Genomic DNA, 26447 nt, shown 5'->3' with positions numbered 1-26447 from the left:
TAGGTTACAATTAAGCGTTACCGATACATGCATTCATCCGACAGCAAGTGAACTTCGCGTTAAATTCAGTACAGATTCTTCTGTGGCTCCTTCCACGATTATTTCACAAAAGTTCAACTCACTTAAACAAAAAGAGCTCACACAGAAAGCGCAAGAGCGCTATTACCAACAGAATGAAATTCACTATGGTAGAGATTGTTACTTCAAGTGTTTACCACGATCTGTCTGTTCCCTTTAGTCAGGATCCCGGTTGGCGAATATTTTGACAAATATTCTGACCAAAAATCTGATTTTTTTTACAAATGCGTATCTGTGTGATCTGTATTATTGTATTGAGCACGCTACCCAAATAAACACAGAACCATACCGTAGTCAAATCCCATGTTAGTACCGATATGATTTTATACTGTCCATTTCTAACTAACACGGTATATCGCGATGTGGAGATGCCGGTGATGGACTGGGGTTGACAATTGTAAACAATTTTACAACACCAAGTTATAGTCCAGCAATTTTATTTTAAATTCACAAGCTTTCGGAGACTTCCTCCTTCCTCAGGTAAATATTCCTCAGAATTTAAAATAAAATTGCTGGACTATAACTTGGTGTTGTAAAATTGTTTACAACGGTATATCGCAATCTGGATCACTTACTCAAAACCTTTTTCGAGGGCTGGGAACTGTCGAATAGTTTTAATCGTAGAAGTTCTCCAAATCTCTTTTTACAAATCTATAATACATATTAGTGAACTCTAATCAAAGCATTTTTTAAAAGTATTACTCGACATCAAAGTTTCTACAAACTTCTGCCCAGCAGCCAAGCGTGAATCTGTTACCTGTAAGTACAATTTAGGTAGTTGACAGAGCCTCTTTTTTTCCGATGTTGTTCCCGTCTTGCGTGCGAAGACTGAGGGTTAGTTAGCCCTTTAACTCGATTTTTTTGATCCCTCTGTAACTTTGTTGGTAAAACTTTTTTTCCCTCTCGCTAAGCAAATGTGGAACTTGCCGTGCGTTCTGCCCGTCCAACTGACTGACAGCCGAAATATCGAATGAGACGTAAATATTAGCCCTTTGGCCCCGCCCCGGCAGAACTAATTCGCCAATCGGCATCAAGATAAGGCGGAATGAGTGGATGCGATTGAATGACGCCACCGTTTGTCCAGTAACAGGAAAACGTAATTCATATTCGTGTCAAAAACTGGGGGGGAACAAATAAAACCTACATAATTTTTCCGTCAAATATGCCATTTAATAAACGCATTTAATTATTTTTTTTTAAATGAACAAAACCGTAATAATCACAATTTTGAGAAGACCCATGTCAGGTACGTGATTAATCATAAATATTCGTCAATTGCGTCGTTATTTCCCGAGTTTTTTTTAAAAAAACTTTGTAAAGCGTTCCTACAAAATAAAACAATTTAAAAAAACTTTTCAGCGGTAACTGACACATTCGACTACTGTAGTGAAAACAGCTACAAAGAGGACTTTTCTTACCTCCAATTAGGAAGTTCTGAATTTCCCAATTTATTTTTTTATTTCCTCACCCCCCCCCCCAAAAAAAAATAACGGTCGGAAATGGCGGTATTGGCTCTCGGGAATGTTTTCTGTCGGACGGGATTTTCCTGTTCCGTGTCTTCATGTACTGTGAGTAAACTTGTTTTTCTCCTTCACCTTCTTGTCTCGGTCTCTTAGAAGAAGAAAAAGTCTCCAGCCGGCGCCGGGAAATCCGATTGGAGAGGCGTCGCGTGGGGACTATTAGGCGCGGTGCAGGGTGACGACCGTTAGGAGCGCGTGAGGGTGAAGGCAGTATAGAATGTTATAGCACAGAAGGAGGCCATTTGGTCCATCGTGCCCCTGCCGGCTCTTTGATGAAGGAGCATATCCAATTAGTCCCACTCCCCTGCTCTTTCCCCAAAGCATTCCAATTTTGTTCTCCCCCTGGGGTTGGTTTCCGGAGGGATAAAATTGAAAAGCAGGGAAATTATGTTAAACTTGCTTAGAACCTTGGTTAGATCACACTAGGAGTACTGTGCACAGTTCTGGTCTCCATAATTACAAAAAGGATATAGAGGCACTGGAGAAGGTGAAAAAAAATCACTAGAATGATACCTATCAGGTAAGATTGAACAGGCTGGGGCTCTTTTCTCTAGAAAAGAGAAGACTGAGGGGTGACTTGATAGAGGTCTTTAAGATTATGAAAAGGTTTGATAGGACAGACATAGGGAAGATGTTTTCACTTGGCGGGGGCAGGGGGGAGACCAGAACTAGGGGCCATAAGTATAAGATAGTCACTAATAAATCCAATAGGGAATTTAGGAGAAACTTCTTTACCTAGAGAGTGGTTAGAATGTGGAATTCGCTACCACAAAGAGTAGTTGAGGCGACTAGCATAGATGCATTTAAGGGGAAGCTAGATAAATATGTGGGGGGAAAAGGAATAGAAGGCTATGTCGATGGGGTTAGATGAAGATGGGTGGGAGGAGGATCATGTGGAGCATAAACATCGGCATGGATCTGTTGGGCTGAATGGCCTGTTTCTGTGCTGTACATTCTATGTAAATATTTATTCAATTCCTGTTTGAAATTTCCAACTGTATTCTTCTACCATCCTTTCAGGCAGTGCATTCCAGATCATAACGACTCAGTGTTTAAATTTTTAAAAAATTCTCCACATCTCCCTTCTGTTCTTTTGCCGATTACCTTAAACCTGTGTCCTCTGGTTACCAACCCTCCTGCCAGTGGAAACAGTTTCTCCCTATTTACTCGATCAAAACCCCTCTATCAAATTGTTGAATGCTCTAAAAATTCTCTGTGTAAAGAAATACTTCCCAAACTTTCACCTCACTAGAGTGTTAATAGGCAAGAATTGGGAGAGGGTAATAGACTGCAGGAGGATGAAGAGAATACGGCAGAAGATGGTGACGGGATGCGTGTGACGATAGACAGAAAATGGCAGAATATTGTGATGGGATATGTGAAGATTGAAGGTAAATGATTGGGACGTCTTGACGATGAAGGATACTAGCACCATTTGTAACTCCCTCGCCTGTTGCCCACCACTCGCACTAATGTTGGAACCTCAATTGTGCCTCCATTTTCAATACCATTGCCGCACCAGATTCTAAAAGGTCTTCTGCCCCCACCTCTATCTTTCACCAGTACAATAGCCAACTTTATGGACTCAAGTCCACATGCCATAAATGTGAGTGCAAGTAGCATACCACTGGCCTGGCCTGAACATCTCAAGCAGTACCCCCAGCTTTCCCTCTCTCTAGCCAAATCCTCCCATTACTCCAGGATCATTTTGGAAACAAGCATAATCCTTCACCATCTCCAATATTAGATGTGAGGGACTTATGGATTTCTATGTTCCTAGAATTGTGACCACTCAGCTGCCTCTCTCTCTTCAAAAGCAAAATACTGTGGATGCTGGAAATCTGAAATAAAAACAGAAAATGCTGGAAATACTCAGCAAGACAGGCAGCATCTGTGGAGAAAGGAACAGAGTTAACATTTCGGGTCAAAGACCTTTTGTCAGAACTGGAAGACATTAAAGAGTTAATAGTTTTTAAGCAAGTACAGAGCCAGGGAAAGGGGGGGAATAGAACTTGCTTAAAACTGTTAACTTTAACGTTTTCCAGTTCTGATGAAAGGTCTTCGACCTGAAATGTTAACTCTGTTTCTTTCTCTACAGATGCTGCCAGACTTACTGAGTATTTCCAGCATTTTCTGTTTTTATTTGCCTCTTGTCTTTTCATTGCCCCACCGTTACTCTTAGCCGCTCTCTGAAAATCCAACCTCTACCATTTGCAGCTTTTCCCAATCCACCCTCACCAGCCTCATTTCCTTGATGAAGCCTACCGCCTGCTCCTTCAAGCCAAATACTGACTATCCAACTTCCGTTTCTTAGCCAAGTGCTTGTTTACCACTCCCTATCTTCAGGCGTTACCATCTTTTTTCAAAACTGCCATCACCACCTCCTTAAAAAGCCAATTCTTGGCCTCTTTAATGTCACAAACTACTGCCCTATCTTAGTATCATAGTATGGTGCAGCACAGAAGGAGGCCATTCAACCCATCCTGCCTGTGCCGGCCCTTTGAAAGAGTTATCCAATTAGTCCCACTCCCCTGCTCTTTTCCACATAACCTTGTAATTTTTTCCCTTCAAGTACTTATCAAATTCCCTTTTGAAAAATACTATTGAATCTGTTTCCACCACCTTTTCAGGCAGTGCATTCCACATCATTACAACTCACCATGTTTAAAAAAAATGTTTCCTCATGTCACCTCTGGTTCTTTTGCCAATCACCTTAAATCAGTGTCCTCTGGTTACTGACCCTTCTGCTAATGGAAAGTTTTTCCTTATATACTCTATCAAAGCCATTCATGATTTTGAACACCTATCAGATCTGCTATAAGGCGAACAACCCCAGCTTCTCCAGTCTCTCCACATAATTGAAGTCCCTCAACCCTAGTACCATTCTGGTAAATCTCTTCTGCACCCTCTCTAAGGCCTTGACATCCTTCCTAAAGTGTGGTGCCCAGAATTGAACACAATACTCCAGCTGAGGCCTAACCAGTGTTTTATAAAGGTTTAGCATAACATCCTTGCTTTTGTGCTCTATGCCTCTATTAATAAAGCCAAGAATCCCATATGCTTTTTTAACAGCATTTTCAACTTGTCCTGCCACGGTCACAGATTTGTGTTCATACACCCCCAGGTCTCTCTGTTCCTGCACTCCCTTTAAAATTGTACCATTTAGTTTATATTGCCTCTGCTCATTCTTTCTACCAAAATGTATCACTCCACACTTCTCTGCATTAAATTTCATCTGCCATGTGTCTGCCCATTTCACCAGTCTGACTATGTCCTCCTGAAGTCTGTTACTATCCTCCACATTGTTTACTACATTTCTGAATTTCGTGCCATCTGCAAACTTTGAAATTATACCCTATATACCAAGTCCAGGTCATTAATATATATCAAAAAAAGCAGTGGCCCTAATACCGACCACTGAGGAAACACCACTGTATACTTCCCTCCAGTCTGAAAAACAACAGTCCACCACTACTCTCTGCTTTCTGTCACTTAGCCAATTTTGTATCCACGCTGCCACTGTCCCTTTAATTCCACGGGCTTTAATTTTACTAACAAGTCTATTATGTGGTACTTTATCAAATGCCTTTTGGAAGTCCATATACACATCAACCAAACTACCCCCATCAACCTTCTCTGTTACTTCATCAAAGAACTCAATCAAGTTAGTCAACTTGCAATCTTTAACCTGCAATTTTTCTCCAAGGTCATTCACTCCAAAGAGGTACTGTTGCCACATCACCATATGCTGCTACATTGCTTGAGTACCTCTAGTGCGATATCTGGTCACATAATAGCCCTGGTCAAAGAATCCAGAGATGCAAAGCCTTAATGTTCTGTTTGACCCTAAACTGATCTTCATACCCCACATTTAGTCCAATACCAAGATCGCCTGGTTTTGGCCTCATTCCCACCACTGCTGAAACCCTCAGCCATGCTGCCTTCACATTAAAAATTGATTTCTGAAATGCTGTCCTTGCTGGTCTCCCACCTTCACCCTTTACAAGCTAATCCAGAACTCTGTGCCCCAAATCCACTCGTGCATAAAGCCTCAGCAAATTAATTCAAAATACTCCTCCTCAGCCATTACAGCACTACCTTTTGGAGTTTTCCAAATTCACTTTGCTATCTTTCTTTCTCCTTCAAAAGCCTCTTTAAAAACTATTTCTTTGAGCATGCGTTCGTCTCTCTCCTCCTCCTTTCCCCCCCCCTCCCCCTTTTCTTCACTTCCTGCTCAGGGTCCATCTCTCCTTTTTGTTAAGTGCTCTGACATGTTCTGTTATATAAACACTATGTAAATGTATGTTATTTTTGATGGGACATGTAAGAATGTAGGAAATATGACACAATAGAGTGACAGAACATGGGAAGATGATGCGATAGAGTGAAAGCTAAAGGATGGATGATGATGAAGGGAGTATGTTGAGAGAAGATAATAGGATGCATATGAAAGGAATGTAGCTTGAGAGGGTGAAGAGCAAATGGTGGAAGATGAAAAATATATATGATGATTGGAATATGTTCAAAGAGGGTGACAGAACACCTGGGAATATGCTGCAAGAGTGATAGTTGTGAGAGACTAAGGGTGATTAGCATGAGGGGGAAGGGAATATACGGCACCAGGATGATTGGACACCTGAGGATGAAGGATGGAAGAGGGTCTTGGGACACTTGAGACTGAAGGGATATGGCATGAGGGTGATGAAGACAAAAGGATAAATAGTATGCATGAGCATAGGAACATAGGAACATGAGTAGGCCATTCAGCCCCTCGTGCCTGCTCCGCCATTTGATAAGATCATGGCTGATCTGTGATCTAACTCCATATACCTGCCTTTGGCCCATATCCCTTAATACCTTTGGTTGCCAAAAAGCTATTTATCTCAGCTTTAAATTTAGCAATTGAGCTAGTATCAATTGCCGTTTGCGGAAGAGAGTTCCAAACTTCTACCACCCTGTGTGTAGAAATGTTTTCTAATCTCGCTCCTGAAAGGTCTGGCTCTAATTTTTAGACTGTGCCCCCTACTCCTAGAATCCCCAACCAGCGAAATAGTTTCTCTCTATCCACCCTATCTGTTCCCCTTAATATCTTATAAACTTCGATCAGATCACCCCATAACCTTAAACTCTAGAGAATACACCCCATAGGTAAAGTTGAAAAATCAGGAAATGCTATGACATATTTTAAAACTACTTCAATAAGCAGTTCTAGAATATGTCTGGAGGTCCTGGTGCTTTGAAAACTGCCCCATTTACAATGTGGTGCAGTGATTCCACAGGACCAGAGCAACTGTACATGAGCAAACTCGGTTGGAGAAGCACTATATGCAGACAAGCTACACCAGTGGCCTGTATCAGTGGGCTGAGACCAAAAAGGTATAGCTGCTTATGTCTCCGGTAGCAATATTTATTTTGCTGTTAACTTCAGGTGCAGAATTGCGTAGGTGTAGAGAGCATACTAGTAATGGGAGCAGAAAATTGCATATGTAAGTGAAATTTAAAGGGGTGGGGACAATTAAAGGAGAGTATTACAAAAGAGTGACAAAAGTACTGAAAGCCTCTGAAGAGTCTAAGAAGCATCCCAACCCTTTAGCAGCCCTTGCTTGGATGAAAGATCAGGGACCAAGAGATAGGCAGAAATGAAGGGAAAATAAATTCAAGGTGAGGCATGTGATAAGCAGTTCAGTATCCAACCCTCTGCTTGATGGCTGCCGAAGTGGAGGTGGTGCTACATGAGGACTATCATCCTCGCCATTGACCTCTGTGCCACTCCATGCCACCATCCCCTTAGTTAATATCGCAGAAAGCCTGCAAGGAGCCAAGTTTCGGGCCACAGCTGACCGTTATGGTCATTTGACATGCCAGCCCTATGATGCATGATAACTGCAGATGTCTTTGCAGCGGGTGGCACAGCTGTGCATCTGGCCATTGCTAGGTAGAAGTGCCATGACTTGCAGATATGGTAGGTGGCATCTTGCAGGTGCAGCCAATTAGGGTACCCTAGCTGTTAAGCACCCCGGCATGCTTTCTATCATTCAATGTCACTGAAAGCATGACAGCCTGTCATTGGGTGCTTCTGAAGATGTAACATTCAGGGCTTACATGGCCCCAAATTAATATTTAAACGAAGCACCTTTACCTCTGCTCCCCAGAAACTATATCAGTCACATAGTATACAGAGTTTTGGCAGGATGGAACTCAGGCCCATTTTCCGCTAATGGCAGCCTGATTTATGCCATAGCAGTGGACAGCCAGCAGCAGAAAATCCAGACCAGTGTGTCTGCAGGGAACCTAAAAAGGTGAGAGGAATATATAAAAATCTCAAAGTATTTTAATGTTTCAGGTGATGCACACTTGTGCAAAATGCACGCACTCCCAACTAAAAGTTTTTCATTGTACTACATGTCGGGGATTCAGGCTGTTTCTCAGTGTGAAACAATGTCTTATATATAACAAATTATGGCATGTTGGTATACAAAGTCACACACTGCGTAACATGGAAAAAGTCAAGAAAAATCACAATATTTGTATTATTGCAAAAAATGTTGAAAATTGTGAACAAGCTTACATCTAAGACATCCAGAAGGCAGGACAGTGATGACGTTTAAAGTGCAGACTCATAGACCTTTTAAAAAAAACACAGGAAAGTATGAGATCAACTGATAGGGACATGCAGCCAAACAACCTTGGAAATAGGAAGCAGACGAGACTGAAGTATATCACTGGAAAATCTGTTTGGAGTCACAGTGACATAAAGGGCAAGGTATTAGAAGTGTACAAAGGGCGGTAACGTACTTGAGAAGAAAGGAGCCAATGGTGTCAGTTTATTTTCTGCCTGAATTAATCCAGAAACTATAATATTATTTTGCCGGACACAGCACCAAATATAAAATATTTCCTTTGTCTCAGTTGTCAACCTTTTTTTTGCTTTGTGATTGACTCACCTAAATTTTAACTCCTTATTCACATAATGCTCACAAGTGAACATATTAATTTTTAACCATGTCCCAAGACTGAACCTGGAGAGGGAGTGGCACTGGGGAAATGGTTCTTCTCTAAAACTAACAGGTGCCTCCAAAGGATAATTTTATAACTTCATAATGGCGTACTATCCACACTCTTGGGATGAATGGGTGGGATTGGTAGCATCTAGACACAGACCTGACCTACTTCAAATGTTTTGGACTCTGAGCACAAGTCATAAGCTAGTTGATGTGTTGGAGGAGTAATTCTGGTACAGTTGCTGGTGGAAGAAGAATATAGTAAAGGAAGCTACGGTTGCTGAGGTGATATCGCTTTGGTAAACAGATGAAAGGAAGCATTTGTATCCTTGTGAACATGGGGATGGAATTAGAAAGCTGAGGTACTTTAGATTAGTCAACAATCACTTTTTTCCTCCAATTTTCTACCTCATTTCATGAGTACTCCATTCAGCCTAGATTAGGTGCTTATCGTTGGGGCGGGTCTTAAACCCATAACCCTCTAATTTAGAGATGAGAGTGCTACTACTGAGCCAAGGCTGACACCAAGTATCTTTCAAATTTGTGGTTGGATACAGTTCCAAAGATATTTGGTGTCAGCCCCACCCCCAGACTTGAGGACATAATATAGGTGATGCTTCAATGCATTACTGATGAAGTGCTGCACTGTGGGAGGTGCCATCTTTCAGATAAGATGTTAAACTAAAACCCTGTCTGCCCTTTCAGGTGGACATAAAAGATGCCATGGCACTACTCAAAGAATAGCAGGGAAAGTGTCCTGGCCAACATTTATCCCTCAACCAACGGTACTAAAATAGATTATTTGCTCATCTGTTTCATTGTGGGACTTTGTACAAACTGGTTGCAGTGTTTCTCTACATTTCAAAAGTATTTTGCTGGCTGTGAAACACTTTGGGATGTCCTGGGGATGTAAAAAGGTGCCAAATAAATACTAGTTCTTTTTTTCTTCTGCCATCCTCCAACACCTTGCCCAGCTAGCCAATCCTGAAGCCCGTAATGTTTTAAAGAAAAGGGCTAATTGAATAATTGACTCTGGACCCCATGAAATCTCATGACATCAGGTCAAGGAAACCTCCTACTGATTGCCACTTACCGCCCTCCCTCAGCTGATGAATCAGTCCTCCTCCATGTTGAGCACCACTTGGAGGAAGCACTGAGGGTAGCAAGGGCACAGAATATACTCTGGGTAGGGGACTTCAATGTCCATTACCAAGAGTGGCTCAGTAGCACCACTACTGACTGAAGCTGGCCAAGTCCTGAAGGACATAGCTACCAGACTGGGCCTGCGGCAGGTGGTGAGTGAACCAACACGAGAGAAAAACCTACTTGACCTCGTCCTCACCAATCTACCTGTCGCAGATGCATCTGTCCATGACAGTATTGGTAGGAGTGACCACCGCACAGTCCTTGTGGAGACGAAGTTCCATCTTCACACTGAGGACGCCATCCAACATGTTGTGTGGCACTACCACCGTGCTAAATGGGATCGATTCAGAACAGATCTACCAGCTCAAAACTGGGCATCCATGAGGCGCTGTGGGCCATCAGCAATAGCAGAATTGTATTCAAGCACAATCTGTAACCTCATGGCCCAGCATATTCCTCACTCTACCATTACCAACAAGCCAGGGGATCTACCCTGGTTCAATGAGGAGTGTAGAAGAGCATGCCAGGAGCAGCACCAGGCATACCTAAAAATGAGGTGCCAACCTGGTGAAGCTACAACACAGGACTACGTGCATGCTAAACAGCGGAAGCAGCATGCTATAGACAGAACTAAGCGATTCCATAACCAACAGATCAGATCAAAGCTCCGCAGTCCTGCCACATCCTGTCATGAATGGTGGTGGACAATTAAACAACTAACGGGAAGAGGTGGAGGCTCTGTAAACATCCCCAACCTAAATGATGGCAGAGTCCAGCACGTGAGTGCAGAAGAGAAGGCTGAAGCGTTTGCAACCATCTTCAGCCAGAAGTGCCGAGTGGATGATCCATCTCAGCCTCCTCCCAGTATCCCCACCATCACAGAAGCTAGTCTTCAGCCAATTCGATTCACTCCACGTGATATCAAGAAACGGCTGACTGCACTGGATACAACAAAGGCTATGGGCCCTGACAACATCCCAGCTGCAGTGCTGAAGACTTGTGCTCCAGAACTAGCCGCGCCTCTAACCAAACTGTTCCAGTACAGCTACAACACTGGCATCTACCTGACAATGTGGAAAATTGCCCAGGTATGCCTTGTCCACAAAAAGCAGGACAAATCCAATCTGGTCAATTACCGCCCTATCAGTCTACACTCAATCATCAGCAAAGTTATGGAAGGTGTCACCGACAGTGCTAGCAAGCGGCACTTAGACACCAATAACCTGCTCACCGATGCTCAGTTTGGGTTCCGCCAGGACCACTCGGCTCCAGACCTCATTACAGCCTTGGTTCAAACATGGACAAAAGAGCTGAATTCCAGAGGTGAGGCGAGAGTGACTGCCCTTGACGTCAAGGCAGCATTTGACCGAGAGTGGCACCAAAGAGCCCTTGTAAAATTGAAGTCAATGGGAATCAGGGGGAAAACTCTCCAGTGGCTGGAGTCATACCTCGCGCAATGGAAGATGGTAGTGGTTGTTAGAGGCCAATCATCTCAGCCCCAGGAGTTCCTCAGGGCAGTGTCCTAGGCCCAACCATCTTCAGCTGCTTCATCAATGACCTTCCCTCCATCATAAGGTCAGAAATGGGGATGTTTGCTGATGATTGCACAGTGTTCAGTTCCATTCACAACTCCTCAGATAATGAAGCAGCCCGTGCCCGCATGCAGCAGGACCTGGACAACATCAAGGCTTGGGCTGATAAATGGCAAGTAACATTCGCGCCAGACAACTGCCAGGCAATAACCATCTCCAACAAGAGAGAGTCAAACCACCTCCCCTTGACATTCAACGGCATTACCATCACCGAATCCCCCACCATCAACATCTGCCTGGTAGATTTGAAGAGGGAAATTTCAGGAGCAGAGAGTCAACAATTCTTCAACCAAACCAGATGGGATTGCAAAACAAATGGCCCATTGTAAAGAATAACTATTTTCTCTCAATATCTGTTTCTGTCTCTTTGGGATTTTGTTTTTTTTTAAATTCTTTCCCCTACTAATAATGAGTTGCTTGAACATTTAGGCAGAAGTAAACTAATTGGCAAGAGTCATCATGGATTTATAAAAGGGAGCTCATGCAAGTAGCTAAGGAAGTAGATGGGGTGACAATGCAGGTGTGGTTTATTTGGTGCCTCATGGAAAACTGCTTGAGAAAAGTAACAGGAACAGTATTAGCAGCTGTCTGTTGAGATAGAACGAACCATGGTTGAGTGATAGTGAACCAATGTTGTTGGTCATGCAGGCTTTGTGTCCATCTGTTTCACTCCTTCCTGATCCTGGTAGATCTTCTGTGGTCAAATTAATTACAATAATTGTAGTGGTCTCCCAGGGGTATATAAACCCAACTGGGTTGTCCATCTTGGGTGGGGGGTGGGAACTTGCTGCAGTACTTGCCATAGCATGGCATGGTTGATGTAGTTGGTCATGGTGAAAAAAACTTTATCAAAAATATTTTCACAGTTTGATCAATTTGAGCACCAGGAACACAACAGCATCCCAGGTGCCATCTTTGCTAAGCGATTGATTGAAAATATGTCAGATGACAAATTTTTACCAATAATGTTTAATTTGAATATACTGGGAAGGTGTGTTCAGCACCTTAGATCTCAGTGGCCAGGAAGCTGGTGGAAAGGCACCCCAACTTATTTCCCACACCTGATTTCCTAGAAACTGCCTGAAAATGGATGAAAACAGGTCAAAAATCCTCACCCTTGTCTCTCAAAAGTTTATTAACTACTATTAACTACTCAAACCTACATGAACCTACAGTGTTCAGGAGATATAAGTAGGTTTGCTTCTATGAACACAGTATGTTATGGAGCACATTTCTTGCATGTTATAAGGCTGCTGGTTTTGTTTTAAATCACATTTTGTCTCTGTATTCACCATATGCTACTTGCATTTATGTATTTTACAACAGTATACAACACTCCATAACCTCAACCATTTCTGGTCTATATTGGGTTGATGAGCACCAAGATTGTTACAGGAAAAGAGCAGAATCAGTGCATTTTTTCTCCTGCATTATCACATAGCTCCACTTAGTGGTCACACTGATTAGAAACAAAATAACATTTCACAATGTAACAAAATCAATAAACCTACCTTTCAAACGATGTCATCTGCACCCCCCTGCTCCGATGTCTCCCTCTCCGAGGTCTCCCCCGCTCCTATATCTGAGATGTCCCCCTCTCCCCACACACTCTCTTGCAGTTAAATCCACTTGCCATCGTTGGGATGAGTTTTATCAGTGCTTAGCTAGGCTACGTGCAGTGCCTCATGAAATGAAAGCACTTAGTTGCAGTGGCATAGTATGGTGATGTGGAATAATGTGATACAGATTTAGTTCCTACTTGCCAAGTTCCCATTTCCAGCCTTGGTGCACAAGGTGGTGTGAAGCAAAAAGAAGAAAAGATCCAATAAATGGTCAGACCATTTTTTTTCTAGTTTGATTACTCAGCAGATAAGAGTACCGTCAACAACAGAAGAAAGTGAACTAAAGCTGCAATTTGAAGCAAGGCCTTATGAATGGTGAAAGAAGGAAAAATTTGTGAACAATGAAGCTAATTACTCACAATGCAGAGTATTTAAGGGAATGGTGTGCTTCAGTTTCATCAGTGGGAATAATGGCAATTACAGAATTATGTAAATATTGAATTTCTTTGGTCAAGGAAGATCAAGTAATTATTCCTGATTTTGCACAATGCTGCGCAATACTGCAGTTTTCTACTGTACTATTAAAAAGAAATGCAATGTAACAAACTTTCCAAACTACAGAATGTTTTTTGCATTGTATCAATTTGAACAAAATTGGCTAATCACATTTGGCCTTTATTCCTTGGCCAAAAATAGCTTTTTGTTCAGCTAAATATGGAACTGTTACAGTTGGCTAAACAAACAACTCTCGGCAGAGAGGGAACAAAAAATTACCAGAAACAGCAATTGGGTAAAATGTTTAATATTAAAAGTCTGTTTCACTTGGGTTTTCTTGGTTTTAGTTCTGAATTTCTGTTCTCTCTAATTTTTTTTTACCCTTTCATATTTTTTTTCCCTCCAAATTTTCTGCCCTTCTGTCCTGAGGATGCTGACTCAACTGAGGTATCACAGGACAGCCATTCTTGTGTGTGCACCTCGACAGTAAGTGTTTGTGAGCTAGCAAGTAGTTATGATCTGGAATGCGCTACAGATGTGCTCTTCTGCTTCATCACAGTGAAACTCTCTCTGCCTCTCTAGTCCTGTTATTACTCAGCGTCAGATTAAATTGGGAAAAAGATCAGCTTCCAAACGTTGCACATCTGATCCCAAGAGACAAGAAGGATGTACATTTCCCCATAGCTTCCTTACTGATTCTTCAGTGGAGGTTGCAACTGGTTGATGTTCTGCAATACTGTCTAGCCCTTCCTACAGCAGTAGCCATTTCCCATCTCCTCCCCACACTCTCTGTGGTACAGGCAGAAATTATGTTAATTAACCTGACCTGGAAAGTTCGCTATGGTCAGCACCAACTATGACAGGTGGGCAGAAAGCCATCCTGTCACACCTATGCTGGCAATCATGCTGGTGAGGAAAATTTAGCTTCTTATGACTGAAATAAAGGAATTTCCACCAATCTAAAACCAGATTAACAGGCTTCATTTTTTCACAGTCCTATCCTACCTCAGCTCTTCTGGTGACCAATGTAATCATCTCCTACACTCAAAACGTTCAACACCATCCAGAACAAAGCAGTTTGCTTGCCTCTGCCACTGGACTCGGTATCCATCCTTTTCATCTCAAGCGCACTGTAGCTGCAGTATGTACAATCCACAGAATTCATCGCAACAACTCACCAAGGTTAGATTGACAGCTCATCCCTCCCCTGCAACCTCTATCACTGAGAAGGACAAGAGCAGCAATGTTGCCAGAACACCATCATCTCTAAGTTCCATATTTAACACCATTATGGGAGCACCATCACCACAAGGACTGCAGTGGTTCAAGGAGAAGGCCTACCAGCATCGTCTGAAGGAAACTAGGGATGGGCAATGATTGTGACCTTGCCAGAATCGCTCACATCACGAGAACAAAGGTGTGAAGTTCACACTCATGGTTCCTAATCGCAATACAGAACATGCGAGTTTCCAACTAAAATGAGAAATAGAACATCGTAGAGCAAGCCACTCAAGCAATTCCTAGGCACCTTCTCAAGAGCCAAGTTGGGCAGAGGCATTGCAGCAGGCTTAGATTTTATTAAAGTATTCTACAAATAAAAGGTGCACAACTTTAAATCTATTCAGAGTAGTAATTAGGTTGCTGTGCACTACAAGGCAGGAAAACGACAGAGGAGTTCAGTTGGCATATTGAATGTTGAAAACACAACTCAAGTAGTATATCAATGTTATCTGAACCCAGAGATGTGTTTTGCCATTATATAGTTTTTGGGCACTTCGTTGTTGCTGGGAGTGTGTGTCACGGCAAACACCATTAGATAACAGGTACCTGTGATTGGACCATGTGATTTGAAATGAAATAAAAACAGAAAATAGTGAAAAACACCCAGGAAGTCAGGCAGCATCTGTAGAGAGAGGAAGGAAGGGTTAATGTTTCAGGTCAATGACCTGTCGTCAAAACCGAGCTGAATGTTTCCAGCATTTTCTATTTTTATTTCAGATTTCCAGCATCTGCAGTATTTTGCTTTTTGATTTGAAATTAAGCCTACTGCAGCATGATTTGAAATGTACTAATATAATTGCACTGCCTGCTGGAGTGAATACAATAGGGATTTTAACAAAGTTGATCCAGGCAAATTGTTCATTATGATAAAGGGATCAAATACCAGGGGGCAATAGTGTAAAATTAGGAAGTTGGAAGTAAAACGGGAAATCAGAACTCTTTTTATATACAAAAGGTAAACAGACTTGTAGAATAATCTTCTTCAGAAAACAATTGAATCAAATCATATAGCTTGTTTCAAGAGACTATTAGAGATCTTTCTCAAAAAAAAAGGGACAAGCTTATCAGGCTATATGGCCTTTTCCAGTTGCTAAAAATACTTATATTCCTATTGAGGTTATATAATTTTTTTAAAAATGAAGCAATCTTTGCAATATGGTAAATTCTATAAGAATACAATTTATTAACAATCTTTTGCATTTCATGAGGGTGAATTCATCAATCTTGAATCCAGCAGGGAGCCACACTCGCAGGAAGCACAGTTTGGAGAATTAGGTGACTTAGTATTGTAGATCTATCTCCAACCCGCCTACCCTTCAAGTACAGTTCTCTGCGAGGAGTAAATTTCTCTTATAGTATTTGACCACATCAGATCTACATTAGTATTATGTGAACAGTCGTAAAACTACTGTTCATAAAACCACTGCAACAAAAAATAAACAGGATAGTACATATATGTGAAGATGTTACTAATGACCTACCACAAGCAATACATTCATGTATATACTCTCAGATTAATCTGATCAATATTGAATTATCATCTAAAAACATCATGAGACTGCTAATTGCTAGCTCATTTTCTTTTTCTGCAACTGGTAGCCACTATCTTACTTAGTCATGTCACATTGGAACAATGGAATATTGACCAGTGGTGGTGCATTACTTGGTCTGCAAGAATGGTCCAGTAGACCTGTCCATAGATTTTAATTTACTACGCTGTGGGGAAGTACCAAATCTTGACCACTTTCTGGCTCTGTCCTTCCCACATCTCTGAAACAGCCCTAACCAAAGCCATGAACATATTTCCTGTGACTGGTACATTATTCCTCCTTGGTTTCCCTAACGTTTCTATAGCCTTTGAAGCAGTCAACTACACCAACTTCCACCAACACCTGTCCTGTTGTGTAGTTCCACGGGACCGCCCTCATTTGGTTCTACTCTTACCTATCCGATCGTAGCCAGATCACCTCTAGTAATGCCATCTCTTCCCAGTTCTGCACCATCACCTCTGGAATCCATCCTGAACCTCCTCCTCTTCCTCATCTATGTGGTGACTCTTGGTCACTTGATCCATTTGGTAGGATACATTTTGATAGGAAGAATGAGGAGAGAAAATATAAACTAAAGGATACAATTCTAAAGGGGGTGCAGGAACAGAGAATCCTGGGAGTATATGTGCACAGGTCGTTGAAGGTGTTGTGGCAGGTTGTGAAAGCGGTTAAAAAAGCATACGGGATCCTGGGCTTTATAAATAGAGGCATAGAGTACAAAAGCAAGGAGGTTATGATGAACCTTTATAAAATACAGGTTCGGCCACAACTGGAGAACTGGAGTATTGTGTCCAATTCTGGGCACTGCGCTTTAGGAAAGATGTGAAGGCCTTAGAGAGTGTGCAGAAAAGATTTACTAGAATGGTTCCAGGGATGAGGGACCTCAGTTACGTGGCTAGACTGGAGAAGCTGGGGTTGTTCTCCTTAGAGCAGAGAAGGTTGAGAGGAGATTTGATAGAGGTGTACAAAATCATGAAAGGTCTAGACAGAGTAGATAGAGAGAGCCTCTTCCCATTGGCGGAAGGGTCGAGAACCAGAGGACACAGATTTAAGGTGATTGGCAAAAGAACCAAAGACGATATGAGGAAAAACTTTTTTATGCAGCAAGTGGTTATGATCTGGAATGCACTGCCTGACAGTGGATATGCTCGCATATCCGCACCCCCACCCCCCGACCCCACACATTCATTTTAGTGGACTGAAAAGTCAAAGACTGGTGAGTGCAGATGCGAAAAACCCTGGCCAATAATTACAGAAAGGTGATTTCTATATTCTGTGGCTTCTTTCATTAGATCCATGGGGCTATAAATCTGCGGTCTTTCTGGCGCAATCCCGCCCAACCGGGACAGCAGCATAGAGAGGCATAGCTGGGGAAGGGACTCATAGGCCAAGAGTTTTCTTGTCCCTGGCTTGGCGGACGAGTGGCAGGCCAATATGCCAAGTGAGAGCAGGCTTATCGGCCTGCCATCTGACCAAAGTGGGGCCCACCTGGGGATTCAAGCCTGGGTCGTAGCCTGGACCCCTGAAGATTGGTAAAATTTTAAAAGTATTTTTGGGCCCCCTAATAAAGATGGCCAATGAGCAAATGTCAGTCATTTTACCTGGGTGGGGGCCCAGCATTCTTCACCAGGATTCCCAGCCAGCCCCTCTGGCAGATGCCTGGTGCACCCCTAGTGGCACAAGCACTTGCCCATACTTTGGTTATGTATCTCCATTGTCCTTAATTCAGTGTAGGATACTAATTTAGCATTTTCCTACATAACAACAATTATTACCAGAGATTTCCTTGGAGATGCTCCCGCTCCGCTGCCAAAACTTCACCAAAAGTGCGGCGGAAACTTGCTCAACCTGCCCTGCCACCTTCAATGATTTGTGCACATATACCCCCAGATCTCTCTGTTCCCGTACCCCTTTTAGAGTTGTGCCCTCTAGTTTATATTGCCTCTCCTCGTTCTTCCTACCGAAATGTATCACTTCGCATTTTTCTGCATTAAATTTCATCTGCCACGTGTCCGCCCATGCCACCAACCTGACAATGTCCTCTTGATGTCTATCACTATCCTCCTAACTGTTTACTACCCTTCCAAGTTTTGAGTCATCTGCAAATTTTGAAATTTATACCTGTACAACCAAGTCCATGTCATTAATATATATCAAGAAAAGCAGTGATCCCAGCACTGACCTGGGGAACACCATTGTACACCTCCCTCCAGTCTGAAAAACAACCGTTCACCACTACTCTCTGTTTCCTGTCCCTTTGCCAATTCTACTGCTACTGCCCCCTTTATTCCATGGGCTGCAATCTTGATGCTAAGCCTACCGCGCGGCACTTTATCAAACGCCTTTTGAAAGTCCATATACATCACGTCAACTGCATTGCCCTCATCTACCCTCTCTGTTACCTCATCAAAAAACTCTATCGGGTTAGTTAAACATGATTTAAACTTAACAAATCCGTGCTGGCTTTCCCTAATCAATCCACCCTCGTCCAAGTGACTGTTAATTCTGTCCCGGATCATAGTTTCTAAAAGTTTCCCCACCATTGAGGTTAAACTGACTGGCCTATAGTTGCTGGGTTTATCCTTACAGCCTTTTTTGAAGAAGGGTGTAACATTTGCAATTCTCCAGTCCTCTGGCACCACCCCTGTATGTTTGGAAAATTATGGCCAGTACCTCAGCAATTTCCACCCTTACTTCCCTCAGTAACCTAGAATGCATCCCATCCGGACCTGGTGACTTATCTACTTTAAGTACAGCTAGCCTTTCAAGGACCTCTTCTTTATCAATTTTTAGCCCATCCAGTCTCTCAACTATATCTTCATTTACTGAGACTCTGGCAGCATCTTCTTCCTTGGTAAAGGCAGATGCAAAGTACTCATTTAGTACCTTGGTCATACTATCTGCATCCATGAGAAGATCTCCTTTATGGTACCTAATCGGCCCCACCCCTCCTCTAACTACCTGTTTACTGTTTACATGCCTGTAGAAGACTTTCGGATTCCCTTTTATGTTGGCCGCCAGTCTATTCTCATATTCTCTCTTTGCCCCTCTTATTTCCTTTTTCACTTCCTCTCTGAACTTTCTATATTCTGCCTGGTTCTCACTTGTGTTATCAACCTGACATCTGTCATACGCCTCTTTTTTCAGTTTCAACTTACTCACTATCTCTTTTGTCATCCAGGGAGCTCTGGCTTTAGTTGCCCTACCTTTCTGCCTCGTAGGAATATGCCTAGACTGTACCCGAACCATGTCCTTCTTAAAGGCCACCCATTGATCAATTACAATTTTGCCTGCCAATCTTTGATTCCAATTTACCCAGGCCAGTTCTGTTCCCATCCCATTGAAATTGGTGGTCCTCCAATTGAGTATTTTTACTTTAGAGTGGTCCATGTCCTTTTCCATAGCTATTCTAATCCTTTTGATACTATGATCACTGCTCCCTAAATGCTCCCCCACTGACACTTGCTCCATTTGGACCACCTCATTCCCTAGAACCAAGTCCAGAAATGCCTCCTTCCTCGTTGGGCCGGAAACGTACTGGTTAAGAAAGTTATTCTGAACACATTTCAAAACTTCCTCCCCCTCTGTGCCCCTTATTATTATTGTTTTCCCAGTCTATATTAGGATAGTTGAAGTCCCCAGTTATCACTACTCGAAAGCTTTTGCACCTCTCTGTAATTTCCCTGCAAATTTGCTCCTCTATATCCTTTCCACTAGTAGGTGGCATATAGAATACACCCAGTAGTGTAATGGCACCTCTTTTATTTCTTAACTCTAACCAAATAGATTCTGTCCTTGACCCTTCCAGGACATCCTCACTCTCCAGCACTGCAATATTCTCCTTAATCAATACTGCCACCCCCCCCCCCCCTTCCTTTCTTAAGTGTTTGTTTAATCCTGAGGGAGATTGCCTTATGCAAACATCAAGAAAAAATACTTGCACTTGTGTTAAAATACACACAGGTGTCTGACTTTTCTGTCTGATCAAAACATAGATTTTCATTTATTATTGAGTATTTGTATCTAGTCCTACTGGTCCATTTTTTGTGTGGCTTAGGTTTCTGAAATCATCCGGAGGTGCAGCAAACGGAATCCCTTTGAAAACATTAACAGTCTTGGTATCAACTGTCTCAACATACCCCTTCACAGGTCCATATTCAGTCTGTACAATTACCTAAACATAATGGAACAAATAAAATACATAGATAAGCAAGTACACAAGTTGCCTTCCCTTTGAATATTCCACAACAACTTGCATTTAGATAGCACGTTTAACGTAGAAAAGCATCCCAAGGGGCTTCACAGGAACATAATCAGATAATAATTGACACCGGGCCAAAGAAGGATATATTAGGATGAGGGACTAAAAGCTTGGTTAAAGAGGTAGGTTTCTAAGAAGGAGAGAGATGGAAAGGTGGAGAGGTTTAGGGAAGGAATTCAGGAGCTTAGGGCCTAGACGGCTGAGGGCACGGCTGCCAATGATGGGACGAAGGAAGAGAGGGATGTACAAGACGCCGGAGCTGGAGGAGCGCAGAGTTCTTGGGGGGTTGTAGGGCTGGAGGAGGTTACAGAGATAGTGGGGGGTGAGGCCATCGAGGGATTTGAACATGATTGTAAAATCAAGGCGTTGGTGGACCAGGAGCCAATGTAGATCAGCGAGCACAAGGGTGATGGGTGAGTGGGACTTGGTGCAGGCTAAGGTATGGGCAGCAGAGTTTTGGATGAGCTCAAGTTTATGAAGGGTGGAAGATGGGAGGCTGACCAGGAAAGCATTGGAATAGTCGAGTCTGGAAGTAGCAAAAGCATGGTTTCAGCAGATAAGCTGAGGCATGGGCAGAGATGGGCGATGTTACGGAGGTGAAAGTAAGCAGTCTTTGTGATGGAGAGGATATGAGGTTGGAAGCTCATCTTAGGGTCAAATAGGAGTGAGATGGTAATGGTGGCGAGATAACAGAGCTTGTGACAGAGACCGAAGACAGTGTCTTTAGTCTTGCCAATGGTTAATAGGAGGAAATTGCAGCTCACTCAGGACTGGGTGTCAGGCAATACAGAGGCTGTGTGGAGGTCGAGAGAGGTGGTGTTGTCTGCTTGTGGAATTTGATGTCATGTCTTTGGATGATGTCGCCAAGCGGCAGCATGTAGATGAGAAATAGGAGGGGGCCAAGGATAGTTCCTTGGGGGATTCCAGAGGTAACGGTGCAGGGGTGGGAAGAGAAGTCACGCAGGAGATTACATAGAATTACATAGCATAGAAACAGACCATTGGATGGGTAAGAGTGGAACCAGGCAAGGGCAGTCCCACTCAGCTGGACAACGAAGGAGAGGCGTTGGAGGAGATGGTGTGAACTGTGTCAAAGGCTGCAAAGAGGTCAAGAAGGATAAGGAGGGATAGTGCACTACGGTCGCAGAGGATGTCATTTGTGACTTTGATTAGGGTCATTCCAGTGTGGTGGCAGGGGCAGAAACCTGAATGGAGAGGTTCAAACATGGAGTTGTGGGAAAGATGGGCATGGATTTGGGAGGCGACAATGCGCTTAAGGACTTTGGAGAAGAAAGGGAGGTTGGAGATAGGGTGGTAGTTTGCAATTCACCTCATGGACTACTCAACTTTGATTGTAGCTGTAGCAATATGATTAAGGCACTTGCTTGACAGTCTTTTGGGTATACATTTAAGTTCTGATGCTTAAACATGTGATTTGTTTTGATGTTTGTCATGCTGGACAAGACACTTCAGGGTAGAAATTGCATAGTGCCAGCCTGCTGGTGCGAGGGAATGATCCCTGCACCAGACCAAATAAGAGATTAGCAGGAGTGACCAAAAGCTTGGTTGAAGAGGTGGGCTTTAAGGAGAGTTTTAAAAAAGGAGAGGGAGGTGGAGAGGCAGAAAGAATTCTAGAGAGTGGGATCTAAGTGGCTGAAGACACAGCCACCAATAATGGGACAAAAGTGGATATACAAGAAGCCGGAATTAGAGGAATGGAGATCAGCAGAAGGGGGGCGGTTGGATTGAAGGAGGTTACAGAGTTAGCAGAAGGCAAGACCATGGGGAATTGAAACAAGAACACAAATTAAAATTTAATTCACGGTTGGACCAGGACACAATGTAGGTCAGTGAAGGAAGGAGTAATGGGTGAGCAAGACCTGGTGGGAGATAGAATACAAGCAACAAAATTTTTGATGAGCTGGAGTTTGTGGCGGGTGAAAATTGGAGGCTGACAAGGAGAGACTGGAGTAATCGAGTCAAGAGGTGATAAAGATGTCTATAAGGCTTTCAATGGTGGATAAGGTGGAGGTGGGTGATGTTATAGAAATGGAAGTAAAGCAGTATTTTGTAATGGAGTAATATAGAGTCAGAAACTCAGCAGAGTCAATCAGAACACGGAACAGTTTGCTGCAATTTGAGAGAATGGCCAGAGAGTGAGATGGACTCAGTGACAAGGGAGCAGAGTTTGTGGCAAGGGCCAAAGGCTATGGATTCAGTCTTCCCAATATATTTTATTGGATGAAGGTAAGACTCATCCAAGACTGAATGTCGGACAAGCAGATCGATGGCAGAGCCTGTGGAGGGGTTGAGAGAGATGTTGGAGATTTAGAGCTGGGTGTCATTGGCATATATGTGGAAACTGATCTGGGGGAGCCCAGAACAAGGGGACATAACCTTAAAATTAGGACTAGGCCACTCGGGGGTGAAGTCAGGAAGCACTTCTTCACACAAAGGGTAGTAGAAATCTGGAACTGTCTCTCCCCAAAAAGCTGTTGAGGCTAGATCAATTGAAAATTTCAAAACTGAGATTGATAGATTTTTGTTAGGCAAGGCGGGTAAATGGAGTTAAGATACAGATCAGCCATGATCTAATTGAATGGTGCTACATGCTCAAGGGGCTGAATGGCCTACTTCTGTCCCTATGATCCATGTCTGCAGATGGTGTTGCCAAGAGGCAGCATGTTAATGAGGAAGAGAAGGGGGCCCAGAATGAACCATTTGAGTGTAGGGGTGGGAAAAGAGGCCATTATTAGAGATGCTCTGGCTACGATTGGATAGGTGGAACCAAATGAGGGCAGTCCCAGAGTTGGGATGATGGAGGAGAGACATTGCAGGAGGATGGTGTGGTTGACGTGTTGAAGACTGCAGAGAGGTTGAAGAGGAATAATGCACCATGGTCACAGTAACAGAAAATGTCATTCATAACTTTGTTTAGGGACATTTGGAGTTATGGGAGGGGCAGAAACCAGATTGGAGGGATTTAAACAGGGAGCTATGGGAGGTGATATATTCAAAGAACCTGGAGAGGAAAGGGCGATTGGAAATGGGACAATAATTAGCAAGGAAAGATGGACAAGGGTGTGTTTTTTTGGGGGGTGGGGGTGGGGAGTAATGACAGCAAGTTTGAAAGGGGGGCGTGCAGTCTTGAGAGAGACCCATTCACAGTGTCAGCTAGCATGGGGACAAGGAAGGGAATTAGAGGGAGAGTTCCAATAAAGGTTCCATCTGGACCATTCATAACATAAAGCTGTTTAGTGAAATGTACCCTCCCGTACTGTATAAACCAGAGCACAGAAGGCTTGAAGTTAGATCAACACAAAGTCAAAATCAAAGTGATGACTGGATGGATGAGATCAGAAACTCTCACTACAAGATATCGTGGACACAAACCCGTCTTATCACTCTGCGCCACAGCTTGTAGAAGTTCCAACATGCCCACACCATCTTCTGCTCTAAAGGATCAAGTTGCTAATAAATTGTTTGACCACATTTGTTAATTACTGTGCAAATCACATTGGTGTATTACTTCATTTTTAATTAGCCAGTTATAATATTCGTCATGTGAATCTGTTCAGTAAAAGTCAATTCAATGATTTTTTTTCAAGTAAGCAAATACATTCCTTTTAAAGATTATGCAGTTATCCCTTTTTGGACCTTCCCAAAGATTTTGCATGTCCTTTCCTTCACAACTGTTAATACTTTCAGCATGGTCATAACCACCTGGAATATCAGGGTTTTTAAACTCAGGGCTAATTTCTTTCTCAACTTCAGTTTCAGGTGTATGCAATAAGCCTGTCAAACAAAAAGCTGTTACAATAGTGTCAGCTAGATTCACTCTCATTACACTATTCCACCCTTTGTGGTGGCGTGATAATGTGCCAAAGTTAACATTGTTATTCCCATCAGTTGGCCAAGGCTAAACCTTTTATTTTACAAAATGGCACCCACTGAGGAGGAAAATTTAAGGCTTTTTGTTTAAGTGATATGTACTGATTACAATATCAGGGAACCTTGGTTGGGCAAGTTGCTAAGTCTAAAGATATTTTTGTTAGTCGAGATACCTGTAAAAGGGGCAAAAGCCCATAATATAGGACATCACCTGGAAAGAAGAATAGATAAATCAAGAAGCAGTGGTTAGGTTTAAAATGGCAAGTTTCTCCCTAAGCATTTTTCTGCTAAGTTCATATGGTTCAAAAGTAAACTTAGTTCAGTTGATTGTAGAATTTTACAGCACAGAAGGAGGCCATTTGATTCATCACGCCTTTGATGCCTCTCTCAAATAGCTATCCATTTAGTCCCATAGCCTTTTGAATTTTTCTTCTTCAAATATTTATCCATTTCCATTTTAAAAGCTATTCTGGATTCTGCTATCACCACGGTTTCTGGTAGGGAGTTACAGGCCTAAAAATTCTCCTAACCTCTCCCTGCTTTTGGTGATTTTATATGTATGGCCTCTAGTTATTAACTCACTAAGCTCTGGTAATAGAATTTTCCCTATTTATCTAATCAAAACCTGTCATAATTTTGAACATTTGTAAAAGATCTCTTAACTCTCCCCACAGGGCGGGAACAAAGAGGTCAAGCAGTTAAAATGGAGTGGCTACATTTCCTTGCTCTATTCCCATTGATTTCCAATTTTAACGCAGCTGGTTTTAGCTGTGTATGAAGTGCCTGCTGGACTCAGGCGGGAGTCTCATGCACAAATGCTAATCGGGGATTTATGACGTCAATAGGACCCCATTGACATTTTAAATGGAGCCACCGTGGATTTTCTGCCTGGCTGAAGCAGGTTGGCAGCTGATGGAAAGGACCAAGAGGCCCTCCAGGTAAGTGAAAGGAATTCACAGGATTGGGGAATCCAGAATAAGGGGACATAATATTAGAAGTTGAGCATTCAAATTTACAATGTTTAATGTTTTTCTTTTTACCGCTAAATGTAAACAAGTATATTTTAGCTGCTTTTTCTGTGTTATACAATGTGCCTTATGGAGACTCTGTCTCTAATTAAAGCTTCCACCATGCTATTTAAATTTTGGTCACAGTAAACATCTTTCCTGGTTTCTCCCATTAACATTTTGCTACCACGAGAATTTGGAAAATTGCCTCAGGATGTGCTTAGTCCTGAAAAAAATAAAATTTTAATCTGTGTGTCAATTGTCAATAAGAACTGTTGGCATTTAACATGGACTTACCTGCTTGTGACTGTGACCCTAAGGCAATCAGTAGTATCACTAGTAGAACTGTCTCCATAGCTTTATCCTTTTAACTGCTAATTTTTTGTCTATCCTTTTCTCTTTGTATATCTAGGAGATGCAATAAGTGCACTGTTCTTATCCCGGCTAGACAGAAAAACAGTGAGAACGGTATTCAGAACCAATCTCAACAGTAAGAGAACGACCACTTCACAATGTCTACTCTGCAAATTCATGGAAACCTATCTGAACATAAGTGCCTGGAGGCTTTAGTGATGCAGCACCAGCCTCTCGTTCTGACAACTGATTATCCACATTCGGAAAGAAACATCACTGGTAATTATTCCTCAAGATCAATTTCAATTGATCCAAATCTATTGAAGGCAAAAATGTCAGGGTCTTTTTAAGCTTGAAAAGTCAATATTCTTTTTTGATGTGTCACACATTTGTTTAGTGCTCAAAGTACACACCACACTGAAAGGGAAAGTAATTCTACAGATACCATGTCAGCTACTTACAATAGAGTGCAGCCTATACCATCAACTTCAGATGGCTTTCCACAAAAAGTTTCATGAAAATTATTATTATTTCAATTTTGAATGATTGTTGTTTTTCTGATTCCTATGAAAGGCCACGGTGAAGTGTTTTGTTGGGCTAAGTAGTTGCAGATAAAACATACAATTGTACAATTTTATAGCCAGTATTGTTTGTAGTTACCACTTCATTCTTTACCTACTTCTTCAGCATTCCTTCACTGTTGGTCCTT

General features: G+C 42.4%; 2 protein-coding genes across 5 annotated transcripts in view; one reads left to right on the top strand and one right to left on the bottom strand.

The window, feature by feature from the left end:
• LOC137300625 (transforming growth factor beta receptor type 3-like) overlaps nt 1-1769 on the bottom strand; it is a 109023-nt gene extending 107254 nt beyond the window's left edge. For 2 of the 3 annotated variants that reach the window (XM_067969812.1, XM_067969814.1), the window contains exons 1-2: nt 1497-1769; nt 836-1197 (exon numbers count right to left, since the gene is read on the bottom strand). The gene's annotated coding sequence lies outside the window, so the exon portion shown is untranslated. The remainder of the gene's footprint in view (nt 1-835; nt 1198-1496) is intronic. The other variant, XM_067969813.1, reaches the window with a different exon arrangement.
• LOC137300622 (volume-regulated anion channel subunit LRRC8A) overlaps nt 1188-26447 on the top strand; it is a 103206-nt gene continuing 77946 nt past the window's right edge. The window contains exons 1-4 of one of the 2 annotated variants that reach the window (XM_067969805.1): nt 1188-1324; nt 14389-14811; nt 25052-25315; nt 25797-26017. The gene's annotated coding sequence lies outside the window, so the exon portion shown is untranslated. Of the gene's footprint in view, nt 1325-1572; nt 1647-14388; nt 14812-25051; nt 25316-25796; nt 26018-26447 lie in introns of those variants that run through there. The other variant, XM_067969806.1, reaches the window with a different exon arrangement.

This window comes from Heptranchias perlo, chromosome 31 (assembly GCF_035084215.1).
Source record: "Heptranchias perlo isolate sHepPer1 chromosome 31, sHepPer1.hap1, whole genome shotgun sequence".
NCBI lineage: Eukaryota > Metazoa > Chordata > Chondrichthyes > Hexanchiformes > Hexanchidae > Heptranchias > Heptranchias perlo.
This window is presented reverse-complemented; position numbering and strand designations above follow the sequence as displayed.